This window comes from Martes martes (genome assembly GCF_963455335.1).
Source record: "Martes martes genome assembly, chromosome: 3".
Classification (NCBI taxonomy): domain Eukaryota; kingdom Metazoa; phylum Chordata; class Mammalia; order Carnivora; family Mustelidae; genus Martes; species Martes martes.
In genome coordinates, this window is record NC_137890.1 from 165,080,142 (window position 1) to 165,102,226 (window position 22,085).

Below are 22,085 nucleotides of genomic sequence, written 5' to 3' on the forward strand. Positions count from 1 at the left end.
AGGACACTACATAATTCTTTCTTGATCTTGGAAATGACAAGGGGTATCCTTTTAATCTTTCACTATTAGCTATTGTTTTGGGGAAAGCTGTTCTTTGTTAGACTGAAAACAATTTCTTATTCCTGGTTTACTCAAAGTTTTGTTTTTATCATAAATGTGTACTGATTTTTATCAAATGCTTCCCTACATCTACTGAGAAGTGTTTCTCCTTTATTTTGTTAATATGGTGAATTACATTAATTTATTTTTAAATGTTACTTATCTTTAAAAAAAAATCCTGGAATAAATCCCACTTAGCAATGCTATATTATCCTTATTATACTTTTACTGAGTATAATTAGCTAATATTTGTTTAAAATTACTATACCTAAATTTATAAGAGAAATTTTCCTATAATTTTCCTTTCTTCTAATATTCTTGTCAGGTTTTGGTATCAAGGTTAATCTTGCATTACAGAAAAAAGGTGTAAAGTTCTTCTTTTTAAATATTTCTCTGTTCTCCAATTTAATATTGGCGTAGCTTCCTCTTTAGATATTTGGGATATTTCACCAATGAAGCCATCTAGGCCAGTAGTTTTCTTTATCGAATAAGTTTTGAAATTACCCAATAAATTTCTTTAGTATAACCTATTCAGATTTTTGATTTTTGTTGTGTGTTTTGTTAAATGAAATTTTTCAAGGATGCTTACATTTTATTTAAGACTTTAAATTTATGGGCATAAAATTGTGCATCATACCCTTTTACTGTTTTTTAAGTTTCCATAAAATCTGCAATACTGTCCCCTTTTACTGTCCTGATTATTATCTGTGCCATCTCTCTTTTTCTTTTGTTTTCTTGTTCTGTATTGCTAGTGATTTATCAATTTTGTTAACATTTTTGAAAAAAACTCTTCTGTTGTTTTCTATTGTATATTTCCTTTCCATCTAATTAATTGTTGCCCTTGTCCTCCTTCCTTGAGATTAATTATATCCTTTTCTTTTTTTTTTAAAAGATTTTATTTATTTATTTGACAGAGAGAGAGAGAGCACAAGTAGCAGAGAGGTGGAGAGAGGGAGGGGGAAGCAGGCTCCTTGCTGAGCAGAGAGTCCGATGTGGGGCTCGATCCCAGGACCCTGGGATCATGACCGGAGCCGAAGGCAGAGGCTTAACCGACTGAGCCACCCAGGTGCCCCTAATTATATCCTTTTCTTCGAGAAGGAAACTTAGTTGTTTTTCAAACTATATATATTTATAATATATAACATTATATTTTATATAATTACATTGTATATTATGTGTATGTGTGTGTGTGTGTGTGTGTATTCCTATATATTCTCTAGGAAGGATTTATTTGATTTCTTACAGGGAGTTAGCCTAAGTGTAATCATCTTGATCTAATTAGGTATTGAGATACTTTGAGACTGAAGTTTAAGTTTTGTGAGGGGTTGTCTATTTTCATTTTTCTCTAGTAGCTAAAATGTTACCATTCAGGAATCTCAATTAAGACCTGGAATGTTAATCAGAGCTCCTTCTTTTTGGCAGGTCCTGAATGCTGATTTCTTTTCTTTCTTTCTTTCTTTTTTTTTTCTCCCCAGCTCCATGGTACAGATGGAAGCTCAGCTTAGCTTTTTTTTTTTTTTTTTTTAACTAATAAATGACTTTTTAGAGCAGTTTTAGATTCATAGCAGGGTGGAAAGTACAGAGAGTTCCCACATGCTCCACGTCCCCCTCCCCCACCACTCAACTCCCTACTATCAACATGCTGCACAATGAGGCACATTTGTTACAACTGACACATCACTGACATTGACACATCATTATCACTCAAAGTTCATAGTTTCCGTTACAGTTCACTCTTGGCCTTGGGTAGTCTCTGGGTGCTGAAAATCTATAAGGACACGTATCCACTACTGTAATATTGTACAGAATAGTTTCACTGCCCTTTAAGTCCTCTGTGCAAAGCCTGTTCTTTTTAGTGGCGTCAAAGTTGAACATTCTTCCGAATTTACTGGCCTCTTTCTTCTGAAATCTTAGGATCGATCAAATGTTGAAAGTTTAGAAGCTCAATATTATGTTAGGCTTCCTTCTCTTAGAGTCTCTTTTTTTTTTTTTTATCTCGCTGCTCTTAAGTCTTAGAAACTTAGTGGTTTGTTTTCCAAAACCTTAAGTAGCTGCTGTTTTAGTTCAGTTTTATATTGTGTTCAGCTTTTATGTTTTTTTCTTAGGGAGAGGTTTTATCTGATAGAAGCTGGTCCTCTAGCCACGTTAACTTTATAGAACTGCTAATATAATTGGTTTCATCTGAGCTAATTATTTTGTTGACACGTGAAGACTACAAAGTTGTCAGAATAGAGAAAAAACTATTCTTGTTGAGTGTATCTTTTCCCCCAATAGAACACACCTACTCATTCATTCACTTATTTATTCATGCCTCAACAAATATTTATTAAGCATACCTTATGTCCTTCTGTGAAATGTAAAATATGTTAGTCTCTGGGGATATAGAAGCAAATTTTATCAATGGTTCCTGGATTTGAGGGGCTTTCCATGTACTAGATTACATGAGTGGAAAGATTAGGAGGAAAAAGATATTGGATTTTGGACTCAGGTGTACTAAGATTATTTATTAGTTGTGACCTTGAACAAGTTATTCAGCTATATCCAAGTTTTAGCTGGGCAAAATATTGAGTGTTATAAGATTAGACAAAATGTATGTGATATACCTATCACTAGGTCTGCAACATAGTTAAGATATAAATATTTTGTATTTCTTATTGTTATTCCAGGTGGAGAGACATATGAAGTATAAAGTCCCTGGGAGTGTTTATGGAGGACAAGGAACGATTTTATAGAGGTTAAAATATGGAAGGAATATAGGAGATCACCATCCACAGTAGGTGGTGATAGTAGGGCTAACACATGAGTGGGGGGGTACAAAATAGGTTTGAAAGATAGGAAGAAGGAAGTCTTTGTTATGGAGGGAATTATACAGGGCTTTACTTTTTTTTTTTAGGCCTTTTTTTTTTATATTACAAAATGGACATTTATAATGTTTGGCACAGAGTTCCATGAGGATACAATTGTGAATAAGATAGACGTGGTCCATTGACCTACTTTTACAAAGTTTACTGATGATCAAGTATGTAGACATGCAAGTAGGCAGCTGTGAATGTTATGGTACTCTAGATATTTTGGAATAACAATTCATCCCATAGCCATTGTTCTCTTCTCTAAAATGGGCCCTCAGCTAGAAGCCTAACTTAAATAGGGCCCATATGATTACGGCAGAAATTTGGGGCTGTCATTCCGAGACCTTGTGTTTTCTGCTTGTGGCTAGAGCCACCTGCCATATTCTTCCATATGGCTAGAGAGCAGAGAAAGCTGTTTTATAGAAACCAATAAAAAAGGAACTAGATATGCAGAAATTAGCCAAAACACGAGGGAGAAAGAATCATAACAACTTTCAACTTCTAGTGCTAGTCCTTTCCTAAGGCCTGGATTACGAAAGGTAACACCACATCTGTATAGCGCTTATGGTCCCTCAAGTTGATTTCCACATCTTGCAACCAAAAGTCTTATCAAATAAACTTATAATAGATGCTAAGATAGAAGATCTATACTTTGCTAGAGAATTACATATAGAAGGCACATAATGCTACTTAGTTGGTATGGCAGGGAAGGACCTTGTTGGAAGAGATGACTAAACTGAGATTAAAAGGAAAAGCAGATGTCACAAGAAAGGGGGGCAAGGTTGCTGTAAGCAGAGGGAAACACATGTGTGAACTGGAGGGGTAACTTCAGGAGGTTCGGTCTGTTGTGGTACAGTGTTGGGACGCTGGGAAGGAAAGGGTGGAAAGATATCAAATTGGAGAGAGGGACAGCTTTAGGTCATCCGGCCTACTTGCTAAGATGTGGAACCTCATCCCCACACTCCCTATAGACACAGTCCCTGTCTGTTACTCATGTCTCTGCAGAGGAAAAGGCATCTTGCTGGGTGCGTGGTAGCCATTATTCCACATATCTTGATAGAATGAGCTCTAGATTAAGAGCTGGATATTTGGTCTCATTCCATCCCTCTCTGCCTTGCTTTCTAACTTGCTCTTCAGAAAACACAGAGACACCTGGGTGGTGCAGTGGGTTAAGCGTCTGACTCTTGGTTTTGGCTCAGGTCCTGATCTCAAGGTTGTGAGATCGAGCCCCGAGTATGCTCCGTATTAAGCACAGAGTCTGCTTCATATTCTCTCTCCATCTCCCTCTGCCCCTCCTGTTCTCCATCTCTCCCTCTCTCTCTCTCTCAAATAAATAAACAAGTAAATCAAAAAAGAAAGAAGAAAAAGGAAGAAGAAAGAAAGAAAGAAAGAAAGAAAGAAAGAAGAAAGAAAGAAAGAAAGAAAGAAAGAAAGAAAGAAAGAAAGAAAGAAAGAAAATACAGTTTGTTCCTTTACGATGGTGGTGACCATTCCTCTGATGTGTAATGAAGGGAGATTTAGAGACTCCTTTCATGATGTGGGGAGTCTAAATGCGGTATATTGGTTAAGACTTTGGTAAAAGACCCTGTACGTCCTCTGAAGGCACCTAGCACTGATTTATTCTCAAGACTACCAGGCCAAATCAGAGAAGTGAGTGAAAAGTTAGCAGTAAAACAACTTGGGTTTTATCAGAGTAAAATATTCTCTTCGGTGTTTTTAGACTGTTTATAAACAACTTGAGTTATTTGGAGAAATGTGTCAAATAATTATGCAGTTACTAAATACTTCATTTTTGTAATTGACACTTCTCTTAGGTTGCTATTAAAGAGTGTGCCTGTTATTTTTGTAATTTGGGGTGTGGGAGAAAGCACTTTACTCTGCTGTTTCCCCTAGGCTCCGCAGAAATAGTCTTTCTGGAATAGGACTGCAATGTCAATGAGTGTTAAGAGACTGTGTCCCCACTGCTTCCTTCGAACAAGAGGCACCATATTCCTCCAACAATTAGAGACCTTCCTCTTTAGGCTGCTTAATCAGAGACAGGAAAAGACTGGCTCTGGTGTGTTTCCATTTTATCTTGGAACTCTGTGATGGACCAGACTCAAACCCAGACGATTCATCCGTCATTACAGATGGCCTTGATTGTTTATCCCAGGCTAATACCAGGTTCATCAGAACAGCCATTTTCTCTCCAACGGGCATTTAGTATCAAATGACAGCTAGAGTGAGGCGGCTTTGGAGGATGATAAATTCAATGGAAAAATCAAGGAAGACGGGGAGTTAGGAATCTGCGGAATCAATGCAGATGCATGGGAATGCTGAACGCTCTCTTCAGCAGATCCCCCACATGTGAAAGCAGGAGCTTATGGAAGCCTACGCATTGGATAGGCGGCGGCAGTGGTGGTGCCAGGCTGCCCTTAACACACAAAGGAATGCCAGAGACCGTTTTTTCATGTGCTTACTATGTGACCGGCATTGGGTAGAGCGCTTTTTGTGGTTTGTCTTATCAATAGAGAAGTAACTCCCTGAAGTTCCCACAGAACAGGGAAGGGCAGGGAAAGCTGACCCCTGGGCTGTGTTGTAGGATTCCCGGACCCACGCCCTTCATGATCTCCTGCGCCGTCCCCTCAGGCTGACCACTTTGTCTTGTTCCGCTTGCCCTTTGACCTTGTGTTTCTTTGGGTTAGATGGACATTGACACCTTATAACGTTCCCAAAGTCTTGCGTGGTCACGTTAGTATTTGCTACCTTATTATTCCCTAGTACTATCACGATCTGGATGCCAGATACCCCCGTAAAATCCTCGGGTAGGCACAGCTCTAGCGCAGGAGGCGAGGCGGCAGAGTGCCTGCACTTTGCTCTGCGTGGTTCCTGCACTGAGGCTGCTCCTGGGACTTGGCTGGCGTAATAAACAGTGTCAACAGGACCCGCCTTTGTTCTTGGCTCCAGCTACTCGGCAGCCGGCGCCCACCCCCCAACCAGGTGACAGCCCTCTCCGTCAGGCTGTCCCTGAGGTCGGCTCTCCCCGCCTTTTTTTTTTTTTTTTTAAGATTTTGTTTATTTATTTCAGACAGAGATCACAAATAGGCAGAGAGGCAGGCAGAGAGAGAGGGGGAGGCAGGCTCCCCGCTGAGCAGAGAGCCCGATGCGGGGCTCGATTCCAGGACCCTGGGATCATGACCTGAGCCGAAGGCAGAGGCTTTAACCCACTGAGCCACCCAGGCACCCCTCTGCCCGCCTTTTGAGACTTCTCCCACCCGCCTCTTGGTGGGGCTTTAGCGCGGCCACCACCTTGTCCCTCCCGAGGGCCCTGCAGGGGGCGCTGTGATGGCGGGCAGGGGGCGCTGTGGTGGCGGGCAGGGGGCGCTGTGATGCCGGGGCGAGCTGTCAGTCCTCCGTCCATTCCTCGGGCGACCGTTTCAACGTATTCGCAGCGATGCCATTGGAATTTTCACAAGGTTTAGAGAACATTTCTGAAACCCACAATTTCCCAGCAGCTTGAAAACCTCTTAAAACATTACCTTCAATCTGCTGCTCGTGATGAGTGGCTGTCGAGCGCTCATGGGCGCTGTGTCACGCTGGTTAGTCTTGCGCGGCCTTCCCTGGCTCCTTGGCTCACCCAACGGCGAGCCTGCAAACCAGCGAGGCTCCCTTTGGTTTCTGGGAAGCACAAGCCGCTTCTCAGAAAGCGGATACCTACGGAGACTCGACAGAGGAATAATTCACTAAATGCATAAGGGATGTTCATCTAAATAGGGAACTGGAAAGCTGGATTAGGGGGTGGAGGGTCAAACTGAAGCACAGAGAGGGCGTTTCTCCTTCCCCTCTCCTCCCCTGGGGTACGACGGAGGCTGATACCTTGGCTGTGACCGATCTCTGGCAACAGAGTCATTTTTATTTAGGGTGAATGAGGCCGCTGCGAGGGCTTCAGTGAGAGCTCCATTGTCAATTTTGCATTAAAGGACCATTAAAATAAAGTGTTACTGTAAGAAGCTCTCTCTGCTAGACATTTCTCAGAAGAGATTTGTGCCTTTTCGGAGGGCTGCTTGCTGCTTCTTCCATTGTCTGGAGGGGGAAAACTACCCCTAACGAACCAAGCCTTTTTAATTGATTATAAAAACAGAAGAGAACATAGCAGTGGGAATTGTTGGCAAGGCTTTACAGCAAGTGGCGAATCGCTGCATATTCATTTGTTTCTCATTGGCCAAGACGAATCCTCTTTTGGTATTCAAGCAAATGTGCTGTGAAGTTGCAGAGGACAGGGTTTAACAACTTTTCCTGGCTGGAGGCCTGGGTGGTTTTTTTGGTGGAAGGGTGGGAGGGCCAGGAAGTGGTGGGGGTGGGAAGCTGAGGGGGGGAAGTGAAGTGGAGGAGTGTTTTAGTGAGGGCAGGAGCTGCGGGGCGCTGGGGTATAGTCTCTGAAGTAGCTGCAAAGAATGGCTTTATCTTTGTGGGTGTAAGGTGGGAGAGTTGGATTACGCTGTGGTAACTAGGGGAATAATCTGACAGCAGGGTGGCCATTCTTGGCATATAACACAATAATTTTGGTAGTGCGGAAAACAAGATGGAGTTGGATTCTTTCATGGCGGAAGAGAGGAAGTAGTTCACCTGACCTCAGTTTCTTTATGCTGTGGGACTATCTGGGTTCTCAAGTGCTTGGAAGGGAAGCTGATGACATCTTATAGAACTGAGTTCTATAGAACAGATTCTGCTTCCTCCCCCTCTCTTACTGCCCTCTGTATCAGTCTCTGATCCTCTTTCTCTTCTGTCTCATGTCTTCACCTCTCAGTGTTCCCCTTCTGCTCCAGTCAATCTGAACTCACATAAACCATTTGGTTTCTTAAAAAGGTCAGTTTCTTCCTGCCTCAGGACCTTTGCACATGCTATTCCATCTACTTGAATTGTTCTTTTCCAATACCTGGCTTTTTCCCACATGGCCAGGCTGGCTCCTACTCATCCTTCCTGCCATAACTTAACACTGCCTCTTCAAGGAAGCCTTCCATGGATGTCTTTACCAGCATGAGCTCTCTTGCTAGGGGAACCTTTCACATTAGGCTTTTTCTTTAAAGATTTTATTTATTGATTGATTGATTTGAGAGGGGGATGGGCAGTAAAGGATTGAGAGGGAGAATCTCAAGCAGACTCCCCACTGTGCATAGAGCTCAATGTGCGGCTTGATCTCACAACCCTGAGATCACAACCTGAGCCAAAACCAAGAATTGGATGACTAAATGAATAAGCCACCCACGTGCCCCATTATGCTTTTTCTTTAAAGCAAGAACTGTAACTATAATCAAATAACTAGCTGACCCAGTGTAATATGCATATTTCTAGCAGATTCAATACTTATGAATACAAAATTCACAAATTATATGCTTCCATTTATATATTTCATCATAAGAAATGAACAACATTTTTAGTGGTAATACTTAGTGATCTCAGGAAGCAATCCTGAGGTTTGGACAGAGACATGGAGTTCTCCCTGCCTGAATCTGGGAACTATTAGAAATAGAAGTCTGTTTTTGTAACCAATTCAGGAGCTCATAACTTCATAAAAATTCTTTCCTGAATTACATTAAGTTCCAAATAGGTGATGTGTGTTAAATGGTGTATGTGGTAAACATTTTAAGAAAAATTTCAAAAGATTTAAACAAGAATATTCTTAAATATTAGGCAACTTTTATAATTAGTTTGTTACTTCTTACCTATACACCTGCAAGCCAGCTTCCCCCCAATCACTGAATGTCTATGTGTTCTTTGGAGGGACTGCCTGGAGAAAAATCATTATCCAGTTTAACCTCAGAAACATGTACAGCAAGCATTTTATACTCAAGGGAAGTGCTTTCATCTAGGACTGGTAGTTGGTTAATCAAGTCTTTTAAAGCAGTGAATTTGGAGGGGGGAGGATGAAACATATATTTAAATATTTCATGTTAAGTTAAAACAAAATATTCATCTATTTTCTAATCTTATGATGTAGAACCAGGCCTTTTTCTTGAGTTGAGTCTACTGACTAAAGTCCTCCATCACCTTTCTATTTTTTTTTTTTTAAGATTTATTTATTTGAGGGAGAGAGAGAAAAAAATGTGTGTGAGTGGGGGAGGGGCAGAGGGAGAGAGAATCTCAAGCAGACTCCTCGCTGAGTATGGAGCACATCTCCATACTCATCTTCATCGAGGAGGGCTCGATCTCATGACCCTGAGACCAGGACCTGAGCTTAAATCAAGAGTCAGCTCCTCAGCCAACTGAGCCACCTAGGTGCCCCCCCTCCATCAGCTTTCTTGTATCAATCACACATAAAAATGCAATATCTACATTTTCTATTTTTTTTTAATTAGAGAGAACTAAAAGACATTTGAGAGGCAATCTGAAATGAGAATCTTTTATATTTTGTGTTTTTCTTGCCAGTCTTTTACAGTTGCCTCACCCACACTTAATTTAACAAACTTTTAAAGTAGCTTGTCCTGATTGCAGCTTTCTATAGCGTTCGTATAGTTTTCATAGAAAAACTCTTTTCACACTCTTGCTTCCTAGCTTTGAATAATATGTATCTAAGTTATTTAATTACAATAAATTATACAACTGGCATCAATGGGTTTGGGAACAAATACAGCTGAGTCCTGGAAAGCATAGACCATAATCAGTGGGATCAGGGGAGCTGAGCCTTTTGGCAAAGAGTGGTCGGCAGGCTGAGAGCATCAGTCAGGAAGTTTTGTAGAGTGAGTGGAGAGTGTTGGTTAATCCCTCAAACTGATAAGTAATGGGTAGTTAAGAGAATTTCTTCTATGTCTAAATGGGTTTATTATTTTATTAAGGCCAGTCTCTCTAGACAGATAGAAAGTTGCATGAAGGCAAGAACAGTTGCTGCGTGTAGTTGGTGCTCATCCATAACTTGTCGTACTCTCTAGTCCGTGCTTTGGCTGATGGTTTCCTTCAGGTCATTTCCTATCCCCACCGTGCTTTGTGAAATCAACTTAGTGGTTTTATTGACTGATTCATTATCTTGGTAAGACCAAGAACCACAGAAGCAGCTATAATAAACTTAAATTAAGGCAAGCCATTTTAGCTTTCTTTTTTTCAACTGAATAAATAACAGAGAAAGGATTGATTGCCAGCTCAGAGATTTTCATCTTTATTTAAAAAGTGTCAAATAGTCCCTTGTATTAACAATTATATCGTAAATAAATGTGACAAATAAAAAATGTAATCACAATTAAAACGACAAAAAATATTGGCCCAAGGGGTGGATATTTATAATACAGCTAGAAATACCGGAATCAAAACTAAAAATTTATAATGTTTGATCATTTCTAAGTTCTTCTGCAGCTCTAAATACTGATAGTAGAGGAATAATTCCTGTTGCATGCCTCTGAAAGTCTGAGCAGATATTTCATGAGAACTTGCAGCTTGCCAAATGTCTTGGCTGTGTCAGGGACTCTGATGGCTACAGGTGACTAAGGTATGGCCTCTGTTTCTGAGAAAATTACCAGCCACTGGACCAGACTGGATGGAAGATAATCATCTTATATAGCAGATAAAAAAAAAAAGCCATGGTAGGGGAGGATGGAGGAATGAGAAATTCTATCTAACTCAAGAGACTAAAAGAAATATCTAAAGCTATGTGATGATTAGCAACAGGAAAAAAAAATATCACATTTGACCTGCTTGGGAATATTACCAAAGATGTTGGCTTGAGTGGGCACAGGTTTCTGGGACACAGAGGAGAGAGATCCCAACAACCTGGCAGGCCCCGATCCAACTCCCATCCCTACCCTTTGCCAGGACCAGAATCTAATTTCTCTTATAAAGAATAACAATAATGTCAAGACAGTCACACTCCATGCTCAAGGTCAAGAGTTTCTCCTGATTAGTAGTAGAGGCTGAAGTGTGGACAGATGGGTGGTGGGAGGCCTCCATGCAGAAGCAACAAATGAAAACCGGAGTCTTCAAAATCTGCCATAATGTCCAGTGTACAGTCATTAGTCGAGGTTTTTCCAGGCCATCAGTGGGAATGACATTCACTGTGTCTCCTTCCCTGTGGTCTGAGTTCATGCACTGAGGATCAGTAATACCAGGCTTCCCTCTTCAGTGAGGGGACAGGAGTATTCCCCAGAAAGTCATGAGAAATGTCAGAGATGTTTGTGGTAGAAGAAAATAAATATAATAAGAGGTTTTATGGACGGTAGGAACGGAAGAATTTCTACCGGAGGGCAAATGATAAAAGCTTCTTTCTTAACTCCAGAATGAGTGTTGGCGGTGGTAGAAATTTGACTTGTGTAATTAAAACCAGCAGCCCGGTGTCCCATGATGTGGATTTTGAGCTAAGATTATCAGCAAGTGTCTTCCATATTGCTCTCCATAGATTTCCTGAGTAGAGTAAGGAGACAAATTAAGAGACTCTTCATTTACTTACTGGTTCCACTCCCTTTTTGGTTGTATGTTATTTAGTTACCTGTAAAGTTTTATTGGTGAACAAAGTGAGCAACTTTACTTTTAGGGAGAATATGTTTTTGTTTGTTGTTGTTGTTGTTGTTGTTGTTTTGGGGGTTTGTTTGTTTTTTATTTATTTATTTATTATTATTATTATTTTTTTTTACATAAGTTGCTTATTTTATATCTCTGGCTATAAGAACTTTTTTCCTTTTTTAAGAAAATATTTTTTAAAAATTTTATTTATTTATTTGAAAGAGAAAGCATGTGAGAACAAGAGAGAGCAGGAGCAGGGAGAGGGGAAGTAGGAGAGGAAGAAGCAGACTCCCCGCTGAGCAGGGAGTCTTACCTGGGGCTCCATTCTGGGATCCTGGGATCATGACCTGAGTGGAAGTCAAATGCTCAACTGACTGGACCACTCTGGCACCCCTATAAGAAAATCTTCTAAGATCATGGTGACTCTTCAAGAATGTAAGCAATATAAAATGGGAAGTATGAGGGAATCTATTACTCTGATAAGTCCTGGTTTCCTAAGATTGTCGGGTAGCAATGGTCGGGTAGCAATAGTTAATTTTCTTGTTTCCACAGATATTGGCCAAACACCAACCTTTGCCTGGATACATCTATCAATATTCTTCAGATGAAGGCCTAATAGGTTGGTAAATTGCCAGGGAGTCCAGACGCATTTACCTTCAATTTTGAGGGAGATCCAATTTTTATGAAACACCTAGGGGAATATTTCAAGGAACCACAAACCTCAAGTTTATTAATATTTCAATTCTAGAAAATTCTGCCTATACTTCTGATTAACTAATGGCCATGTCATGGTCACCGAAAAAACCCTAAAGAAATATCATCTTTGTGATGAATAGCCAGAGAAATTATCCATATATTTTAAATATGCTGCAATATTATAAAGCAGATAAGGATCCTCTTAGGTACTCTGCTTTTCTTCCCCACACTTTCCTTTCTAGTGTGGCACCCCTTATCTCACTTTTTCAGACATTCGGTATTCTCAAGACTTGCCTCTCTGTTCCCTCTACCTATACTTCCACCTCTCACAGAATCTTCTTATGAAAGAATCTAATCTTTTTTTCATGATTATTTTATTATGTTATGTTAGTCACCATACAGTACATCATTTGTTTTTTTGATGTAGTGTTCCATGATTCATTGTTTGCATATAACACCCAGTGCTCCATGCGATATGTTCCCTCCTTAATACCTATCACTGGGCTAAGCCCTCTCTCCACCCCTCTGCCCCCTAAAACCCTCAGTTTGTTTTCCAGAGTCCGTAGTCTCTCATGGTTCATCTCTCCCTCTGATTGCCCCTCCCCCGTCATTTTTCTCTTCTTTCTCCTAATGTCCTCCATGCTATTCCCTATGTTCCATAAATAAGTGAAGCCATATGATAATTGACTTTCTCTGCTTGACTTATTTAACTTAGTGTAATCTCCTCCAGTTCCATCCATGCTGATGCAAAAGTTCGGTATTCATCTATACTTTTGTTTCCCCCTCACAAGTGTGAGGTCATTGAGGACAGGGGCCACTTCTTATTTATCTTTAGGTAGTGAGTGCTCAGGACCGTGGTCAGAAAGGCTTGATAACTTGGATTAATTATTTAATAATAGTTGGTTGGTAAAGGTTCTGGACCAGTCCCAAGATCATATTCTAAAGATAAATAATTTCAGTCTTACGGCTGGTAGAAATAGAAATGAATAACCTTGAATTTGATGAACCTTTGCACCTGTTTTATCACAAAGCTGTGTTGAATTTCTAAGTTCAGATTCATGAATCTAGCCAACATCTGGGTAAGAGTGCAGCTTTTCACACAGTGGCAGAGAATGGTTAGACACTCACACAACCATTCCTCTTCTTAGACACACAGCTGACAGCTGTTCCCGTCTGCTCTTGAAGTTAGGTGAGGCCATGGATTGAGTTCAGGCCAATGGAATATGGATAGAAGCAATGAATGCCTTTTCCAGGGGTGACATTTTAAAAACTCCTGTGAAATGTTCCACACACACTCTCTTCTCTCATTCTCTGCCTTGATGCAGTGGGTCTTAGTGAAAAACACAGAGGCCCTAGAAAATGGTGGAGTTCTGTATATTAGAACCATGGTTACTAGCGTATATAATGGGCGGTGTATATTAGAATTACATGGAAGGGCACTCATCAAATATGCAATTGGATTGTGATCAAATTAAATAATAAACCTTCTATTGTGTTCAGTCACTAAGGTCATACAGTTGTTTGTTTCTGCATTTAGCTTGTCCTGAAAATACACAATTGGAAACACGCGTACATATTCACGTTATTTAATTTACCTGCCACTCAGGTCCTTCACCAGGGGAAGGGTGATTTGCACCTGGGCAACTGGAACCAAGTTAGAGTGGAGATGTCACCTGCTCTCCTTCAGGGGGAGCTCTAGAAAGAAGTCTGCGGATCTTGCCCTGTGGCTGTATGGTCTGCACATGAGCAAAGCAGATGACAGGTCTTAGTCAGGATTCAAATGCCAAGATGCTTGACAGTGAGGGATGGTGTCATTTTGATAAATGTCTTCTCTTCTCATCAGTAATTGTTGCTCTTTATGTGCAGACACTACTTTGATTGTTCTCCGCACACAGACACTGTAGTCCCACATAAACATCTTCACGTAACTTCTTTTTAGGCTTGTCCTAATTTGCTGGTGAAAATTCATTACTCTGAATCCACTGTCACCATAAATCCTGCCTCGGCTTCAGAATACTGAAGAGAAGAGGCTCTGCCGAAGTATTTTTCAGCATAGCATTTGTCTACTTTTTCTTACGTGAGGTTTATCAGCATAAGTTGACCTAATGCCATTTCTAGACTCTGTATTCGTTTTCACTAAGCATCATACGTATAGGATTTCTTTTTCTTCTGTAATACTCATCCTCTGGGAAACCTTACTTAGTCTCATGACTAAAATAATCTATGTGCTGTATATATACCACAAGCCATTTCTCCAGAAGCTTATCTCCAACTGCTTACTTGATATCCTTTCTCTGAGTGAATAATACATATCTCTAATGTCAAACTTAGTTCCTGGTCTTTTCCCTTCTTTCAGCCTTCCCAGCTTAGTTGATGGCAACTACGTCCGTCCGCTCGCACGGATCAAAAAACCTCTGTCTCTCTTCCCTCATGCCTCACTGTCAGTCTGTCAGCAGCATACCTGGAATTCAACCTCCTCTTACCACCTTGACCAATATGAACCTTGCCCAACCATCACTATCTCCATCTGGACCAGTGCAGTGGACTCCTACTGCATCCCTCTCCCTCCCCATTTCCCCTCACCCCTAACCTCATAGACTATCCTTAACATGGCAGCTGGAGTATCTTGTTAAATGTGAGGTAGATAATGTCAGTCTTCTGTTCAAAACTATTCTAATAGCTCCTCATCTATATTAGGCAGGCCAAGCTCTGCTGCTGAAATAAATGTCCCTTAACGATTTCGGTGACATATGGTAGCAAAGCTTTATTTTTCATTCAGGTGATGTCTGACATGGGTCAGATGGTTCTAACTGTTTCCGTTTAGAACACTTGAATTTAAAGGTTATGGTAGTAGAGCAGGAGGATACGAAGGAAGCAGAATGTCTCTTTACCACCTTGACCCAGAAGTGATACACATCATTTCCGCTCAGAGCTGGGAACTGGCATATCCCCAGCTGCAATGGAGACTGGGATATGTAGAAGAACATGTGGTTATTCTGTGAGTATAGACTCTGATCACATCATTTATCTCAGAGGACTAGCCAAAGTCCTGCTATGAACTATAAGACCGTATAAGGTCTTATAGACCCCCTGCTTCTCACATTTATAACCTCCTCCACCCCATGACTCTCTAACTCCATTCCTGCTGTTCTCTTTGTCATTACCATTATCCCAGCCTCACTGGCTTCTTTGCTGTTCGTTGCACAATTCAGGTACACTCTGGCTATAGAGCCATTCACCTGCTGTTCACTCTTCCTGGAATGTTTTTCCCCCAGACATCGGCATACCTCACTCCCTCACTTCAGGTTTTAATTCAGAATTCATCTTTCAGCACCTGCCCTGACATTTTATATCCCCTTTCCTTACAGTACTTTTCTGTAGTATTATCCAACACATATATTTTTCTTAATTATTTGGTGTATTAATTATTTCATCTACTGAAATAGAAGCTCTGTGAGGTCAGACCTTTTTGTGCCAGCATCTAGGATGAGTCTTGCACATGACTGACATGTAAATAATTGTTCAATGAATGAATGAATGAATGATTTTTTTCTAAACTGTCCTATTATCCTCTATTATCATTTCCCTCACTCTGAAATGATATAATCCTAGACTTCTCTAACTTTAGCTACCTTCAGGCCAGACTTAAGCAAACAACCTACAACATATGTCTGTGACAAAAAAAGATAAGAAAATCAATTCAGCAGATGTACCTTGTTAATGATAGAAGTAATGATATGCTGTATGCAGACAACAACATATTAACTTCTTCTACCTATCTGTATGGCTGTCTCTGTTGAAATGTAAAAACTGTCAGCACTGGTCTTTCCAACATATATTTCACTCAGACCTGACTCAAATGTTTTTCTAGTTTGCTCCCCTGCAGAATGGCACCACTCTCAGAACAGTGGTCTAAATGTTTGAAGAGTAAGAAACCCTTCAATCTTATGGCTCTGTATTATGCTACACAACTCCTCTGATCTTCCTCATAGGTGCAATTTCATATCCCTAAAATTATTTTTAATCATTTCTGCTGCTTGTTATTGGGGAATAAAAGCATACATGTGGACAGAGCCAGTTGGAGGTAGGAAGTGAAATCACGGTCTAGGCTCTTCCACAAAAAGAATTATTCTGCTGGGAGCTGCCCTCATTTAGTGAGGGATGATTAGCACCTACCGTTGGTTTCCTAGCAACACAAACTTTTCCTGTAGCTAGGATGGAGGGTCATTTTTACATCATCTCTTCATTTCTCTTGGATTCTAGGAGAGGAAATTAGTCTGGAAAATTCCCACCACATCGGATGTATTGCAAAGGTGTGTGGGAAGAGTCAAGGGGGGCGGGGGATGACCATGAATTTTGAGAGAAAGATGAAGAGGAAGGAGAAGAGGAGAGGAGGGGATGGAGGATGGAATTGGAGGAAAAAATCTTAATGACTTTAGTCAGAGGGCTCAGAAGAGTTTTGGGAATTTATATGATCCTTGTAGGCCTATAGAGGCCAAGAGAAATGATGCTTACTCATCAACTTAAAGCTTCTTTTGTGGGATGAATCGGTTGAACACACAGACCTCTGCCTAGACCTCTGCCTTCCTTTCCTTTAATGTGCCAAAGCTACAGATTTTTGTCCTGTCTAAATTCTGTAGGTTTTTTACACAATAGCTGTATTTCAAAGTTACTTCATGACTGCCTCTGTTTCCCTCCTAGAGAAGCTACATTTTGATGAAATACACCAGTTTTGAGGTCCCAGTTAGGTCTGGCTTCATCCTCTGATATCCACTTATTAGCTATGTGATGTTGACTAAATATTTATCTCTGGAGTTTCAGTCTCCTATATGAGAATAGGAATAATAATTCCTGCATGGGAAGACACCCCCAGTGACTTTGGCACTAGCCATGTGTCCTTCCTCTTTATTGGTATTGCCTTGATTTGGTTTGGAACAACAGTGTGTCTAGCTTTAAAAGAAAAGATGGTCCAATGTAATTTTCAAGGTTTGCTTATGGGATACTTCTGGACAATTAGATATAAGCAAATATAAGCAGAAGACTATTTAGTTGAGCTTCCAGGAAAAATACTGTTTTCTGATTAAAAAAAAGAACTGACACAGCTGGAATGAATTTTCTGTTTCCTTCTCAATACCCTCCTTCAATACTGGAGGTCAGACAAGATACCAGAGGTGCAGTACTGATGAGTCACCATGACCATGAGAGCCATCCACAGAGACAGAGCATGAAGATAGCAAGAGCCCAAATCCTTGTAGATATCCTCCTGTGTCTGGACCTGCTCCCTACCTCCAGATGGGTTTAAATATGATAAAAATAAACCTCTATTTTTAAGCTGCTATTTGCTGCTTTTTGTTGAGTTTTCTGCTATTTGCCAACAAACTGATATGCTGTCTTACAGAGATTGTGAAGATTGATTCAATATGATAATTAGTCGAACTACTTACCACTAATCGTTCCCTTGTCTATAATTTCTCTGATTCAATCAATTATTTTAAAATATATTGAGTCAACATCAAAACAAAAGTAGATATTTCTTATTCCTTGTAACTTTTGTCATCTAGGTAGAGTTCACCTGATAACAATTCTATGACTAATCATGATTTTCCCTCTTCCCTCTAATATTCCCTAAACAATGTACAGAAAGTGGAGGAAATTCTGATTTTATTATTTAGTTCTGTCACTGGCTTACTTTTTAGTTTTACATAAATTTCTTTCACAAAGTCTCTTTCTTCACTTTTACTAAGAAGAAACCAAACTAGGTCAGCAATTCCCAAACTGTATTCCAGGAAATGTTCAAAGATGTTTCAGGAAGAAAGAATTTGATGATGAAATAATCCTGTGAAATGTTCTCTCATTTCCCCATTCCTTTTCTGGAGTGCTATATACTTTTTATATGTCCCTCTCAGAGGTGGCCTATGCACATTAGCCCATTAAGAACTAAGAGAAGTGTAACAGAACATAGTTGTGATTTTAGTTTATCTAACCAGCACGTCCAAAATTTATTTGATTGCTTGACCTTTGTATCGGCAAATATTACATAATATCAGTCAACCTAAGATTTTTATGGTCACAATTTTAGGAAGCCAAGACCAATTAATCCCCAAATTTCATCTCATTACCAGCATGTTGCATTTATCTGGGTTTTTAATTTTCTGGTACTGTTGGGAATTCCCACCAATTCTGATTTTCACCTCCATTTACTCTAAAACACCAAGTTACTTGGTGTTACACATCAATGGGTGGCAAATTTTATTGAACTCAAGGTAACCAATATGTCTACTTTTATTCAGTAATTCTATAATGCTTAAAACGGGAGATTGCTTTAGGCATTCCTTATTAGAGAATTATAAAAGGACAATTGAACAGCAGCTGACTGTGGTAAGCATAAATGTTCCTTTTTTAAAAAAAGATCTGCAACTGTCTTGGTTCTTTAAAACTAAAATATCTGCTTGGGTCTTACATCATGGTTTTTGTCAATGCAAAGATTGGAATGATACTTGGGAGTGGCACGCAGAAGCCATCAGGGAAGAGACAGAGTTTAACAACAGTGCAGAAGTGTGGATCAGGGGTTCTGCCTCTCCTCTCAATGATGGCAAGCAACAGTTATAGTTCTTAACATTTGTTCTGTCCTAGGAGAGTAAAATACTTCAGGCTTTCACATGCATCTCTTTAGGGAATAAACTGGAATATGGGAGGGAAATGTGAGTAGATCAGATTTATTCCAATATAAATGTATGCTTGCTTCTATGCACGTGTGTGTAGAAAATATGCAAGTGGTGTAGCCTATGAGTAGACTAGTGGATAAATCCCGCCCATTGTTCTTGGCTGTGTTTTGCAAATGAATTTTTGCTTTAGACTTATTAGGGATCATGGTTTAAACTTGTTTATTCTAGGAAAACGCTCAGCTTTTGTCCTTATCTTATTACTGGTCAGATCTTGGAAAATCAATTGATTTTCACCAAAATCTTAAGACTCCAATATAAACATATTTATTCATTAATACTATAAGATTGACTTGATTCATTCTTTGAGAAAATTAGATTTATCCAGAAGACAGTTCTAACAAAGAATTTATTCCTTATGAGGATTCCTTGTGAAGGGTATTAATTCATTTATTCATTAGTTCATTCACACACTAATCAATCAGTAATTATTTATTGGGTGACTACCATATACTCTCCTATTCCTATAGAGTCAGAATATTGATCTCTATTAATAGTACTTGAAACCCACAAACAAATATTTAATATCCTGGTCTTTTTCTCTGTTCTCAATTTGATACAAAAATTTCATATTCTGACAATAAAAATCTTATGATTTATTAAAATGTCCAAGGTTTTGGATTCTCCTAAATAATGAGCATTAAAAGTGGGGGAGAATATTTACTTTAAAAATTGTCAGTGTCCAAAACACAATTCAAAGGTAATTAAAACTAATTCTATTTACTAATAGTAATACTAACTTCAAGGTTAGAGAATGATTTTTCTCCGATGATTTCTTCCCCCAGATCCTGGATCTAAAACTCATCTGGCTCCTACAGCTTGTTACACACATATTGTGGATATGTCTTTGAAAAGAATTTTTAGAAAAAAATTGAATTATGTTTTTCAATGGTCATATAACATTAGTATAGGGATGCTGCTTTTTAAAATCTCTTATTATTCCATTTATCAACTATTAAGGGATTTTAATTTCTTGGTTTTGTCTTTTCCCAGGTCTCCTAAACCACATCACCTTTACTTTCAATATTATAGGAGGCTACAGGAAAACAAAGCAAAAGAGAGCAACTGTGATGGTTTCTTTTAAGCAGGTAGAAGTCTTTTGTGGAACAAATAATGTATTGATTTAGTAAAATCTTACTTGATTGTTAGGGTTTCTTTAAGATACTCAAGTCTACATTTAGTTATTTGAAAAAACATCTTGTTAAAAATCATTTTTAATGCTCTGTTTTAGAAATTATAAATCAGGGGTGTTGAATTGTCATGTTGCCAACATATTTTATTTTTGAAAAAAATTCAGGACCTTTTTTACAAATAGATTCCCACTGCCTTTTTTAACGTTGTTGTATGCTGGATTTTAATTCAATACCTCTCTGATGTTTGAGTACCTTCCTTTAGCCCACATGAAAATAAATTATAATAACTTCTGATGGCTGGAAGTTTTTAGAAGAGTTGGAAACAGACCTCAGAGAAGAATAGCCTAGTGGAAGATATTTTGGTGCCCGTAGAAAGAGCGACTGCTCAACTCAGTGCATTTTGCTGTGTTCATCTTCGCTGCTTTTCTTTTACAGCTTGAAGGTACTGTTGAAAAAAAAATTAAATCATATTCCTCTATTTATGCTTGATAATTTATTTTTTTAAGATTTTATTGATTTATTTGAGAGAGAAAGAGAGAGAGCATGGGTGGTGGGGAGGAGCAGAGGGAAAGAGAGAAGCAGACTCCCCACTGAGCAGGGCATCCCACCATGTGATGCAGGGCTAGATCCCAGGACCCTGGGATCATGACCTGAGCCTAAGGCAGAGGCCCAACCAAATCAGCCACCTAGGTGGCCTCTGCTTGATAACTTATTTTGAGGATTATTTACTTTTTTTTTATTCTTTTTTTTTAAAGATTTTATTTATTTATTTGACAGATAGAGTTCACAAGTAGGCAGAGAGGCAGGCAGAGAGAGAGGAGGAAGCAGGCTCCCTGCAGAGCAGAGAGCCCGATGTGGGGCTCGATCCCAGAACCCTGGGATCATGACCTGAGCCAAAGGCAGAGGCTTTAACCCACTGAGCCACCCAGGTGCCCCGAGGATTATTTGCTTTTTATCAAAAAATTATTTCTCCACGAATGTTATTTTAGTGCTTTATTATTTCTTTTTTTGTTTCATTTAATTCTGCTGATGTCACAGGCATGTGAATATCTCTTATAATTAAATGAAAGTTAGTAGAAAGTTGGACTCATATAAAATTGTTTTGTCTACATTCTGACGTCACTTCTGGTATGAAATTGTGGTGTTTTCTGACAACCAATTCTATAATTCTCCAATTCTCTGATACCAACTGGAGTCCTACCATTTAATTCAATTTTGACGCTAACTTCCTGGAGGTAGCACGGACCCCACAGGTCAAGGACTCAGCCCCTCAAGACTGCCCCCTCCTCAGATGCCAGCTGTAAGTGAGGTGCAGATAGTTTACCCTTCTACTAGGCTTACTACAAATTCAGAGGCTCCCTGACCCCTTATACAGGTATAATAATTCATTAGACAACCCACAGAACTCAGGAAAACACTTCACTTATGTTTATCTGTTTGTTACAAAGGATACACCTAGAAACAGCCAATGGAAGCAATGCAAAAAGCAGGGGTGAGGGTGAAGGAGATGGTGGAGCCACCCTCCCAGCACTTCCAAATGTTCACCAAGCTGGAAATTCTTCAAACCCTGTCAAGAGTTTTTATGGAGGTTCCATTATATAGGTATGCTTGATTAAATCAGTGACAGTCGGGTGATTAAATCTCTAGTCCTCTCCTTGGAGGTTGGGGATAGGACCAAAAGTTCCAACTCTCTAATTATGGCTTGGTCTTTCTCATCACCTGCTTCCATTCTCAAGCTGCCTGTGGTCTCCAACTACCAATCAGCTCATATGTAATTCTTTTTTTTTTTTTTTTTTTAAAGAATATTTATTTATTTGTCAGAGAGAGAGAGAGAGCGAGCACTGGCAGATGGAGGCAGAGGGAGAAGCAGGCTCCCTGATGAGCAAGGAGCCCGATGTGGGATTCGATCCCAGGACGCTGGGATCATGACCTGAGCCGAAGGCAGCTGCTCAACCAACTGAGCCACCCAGGCGTCCCTCATATGTAATTCTTATCATTCCAGAGACTAAATGTTTCAGGAGACAAACACTAAATATGTCTTTCTTATTATAACATAAAAATAATTCTCTCTTTAGGCAATTTATAGGAGGAGTACCCTTGTTCATTAAATGACAAACACTGTT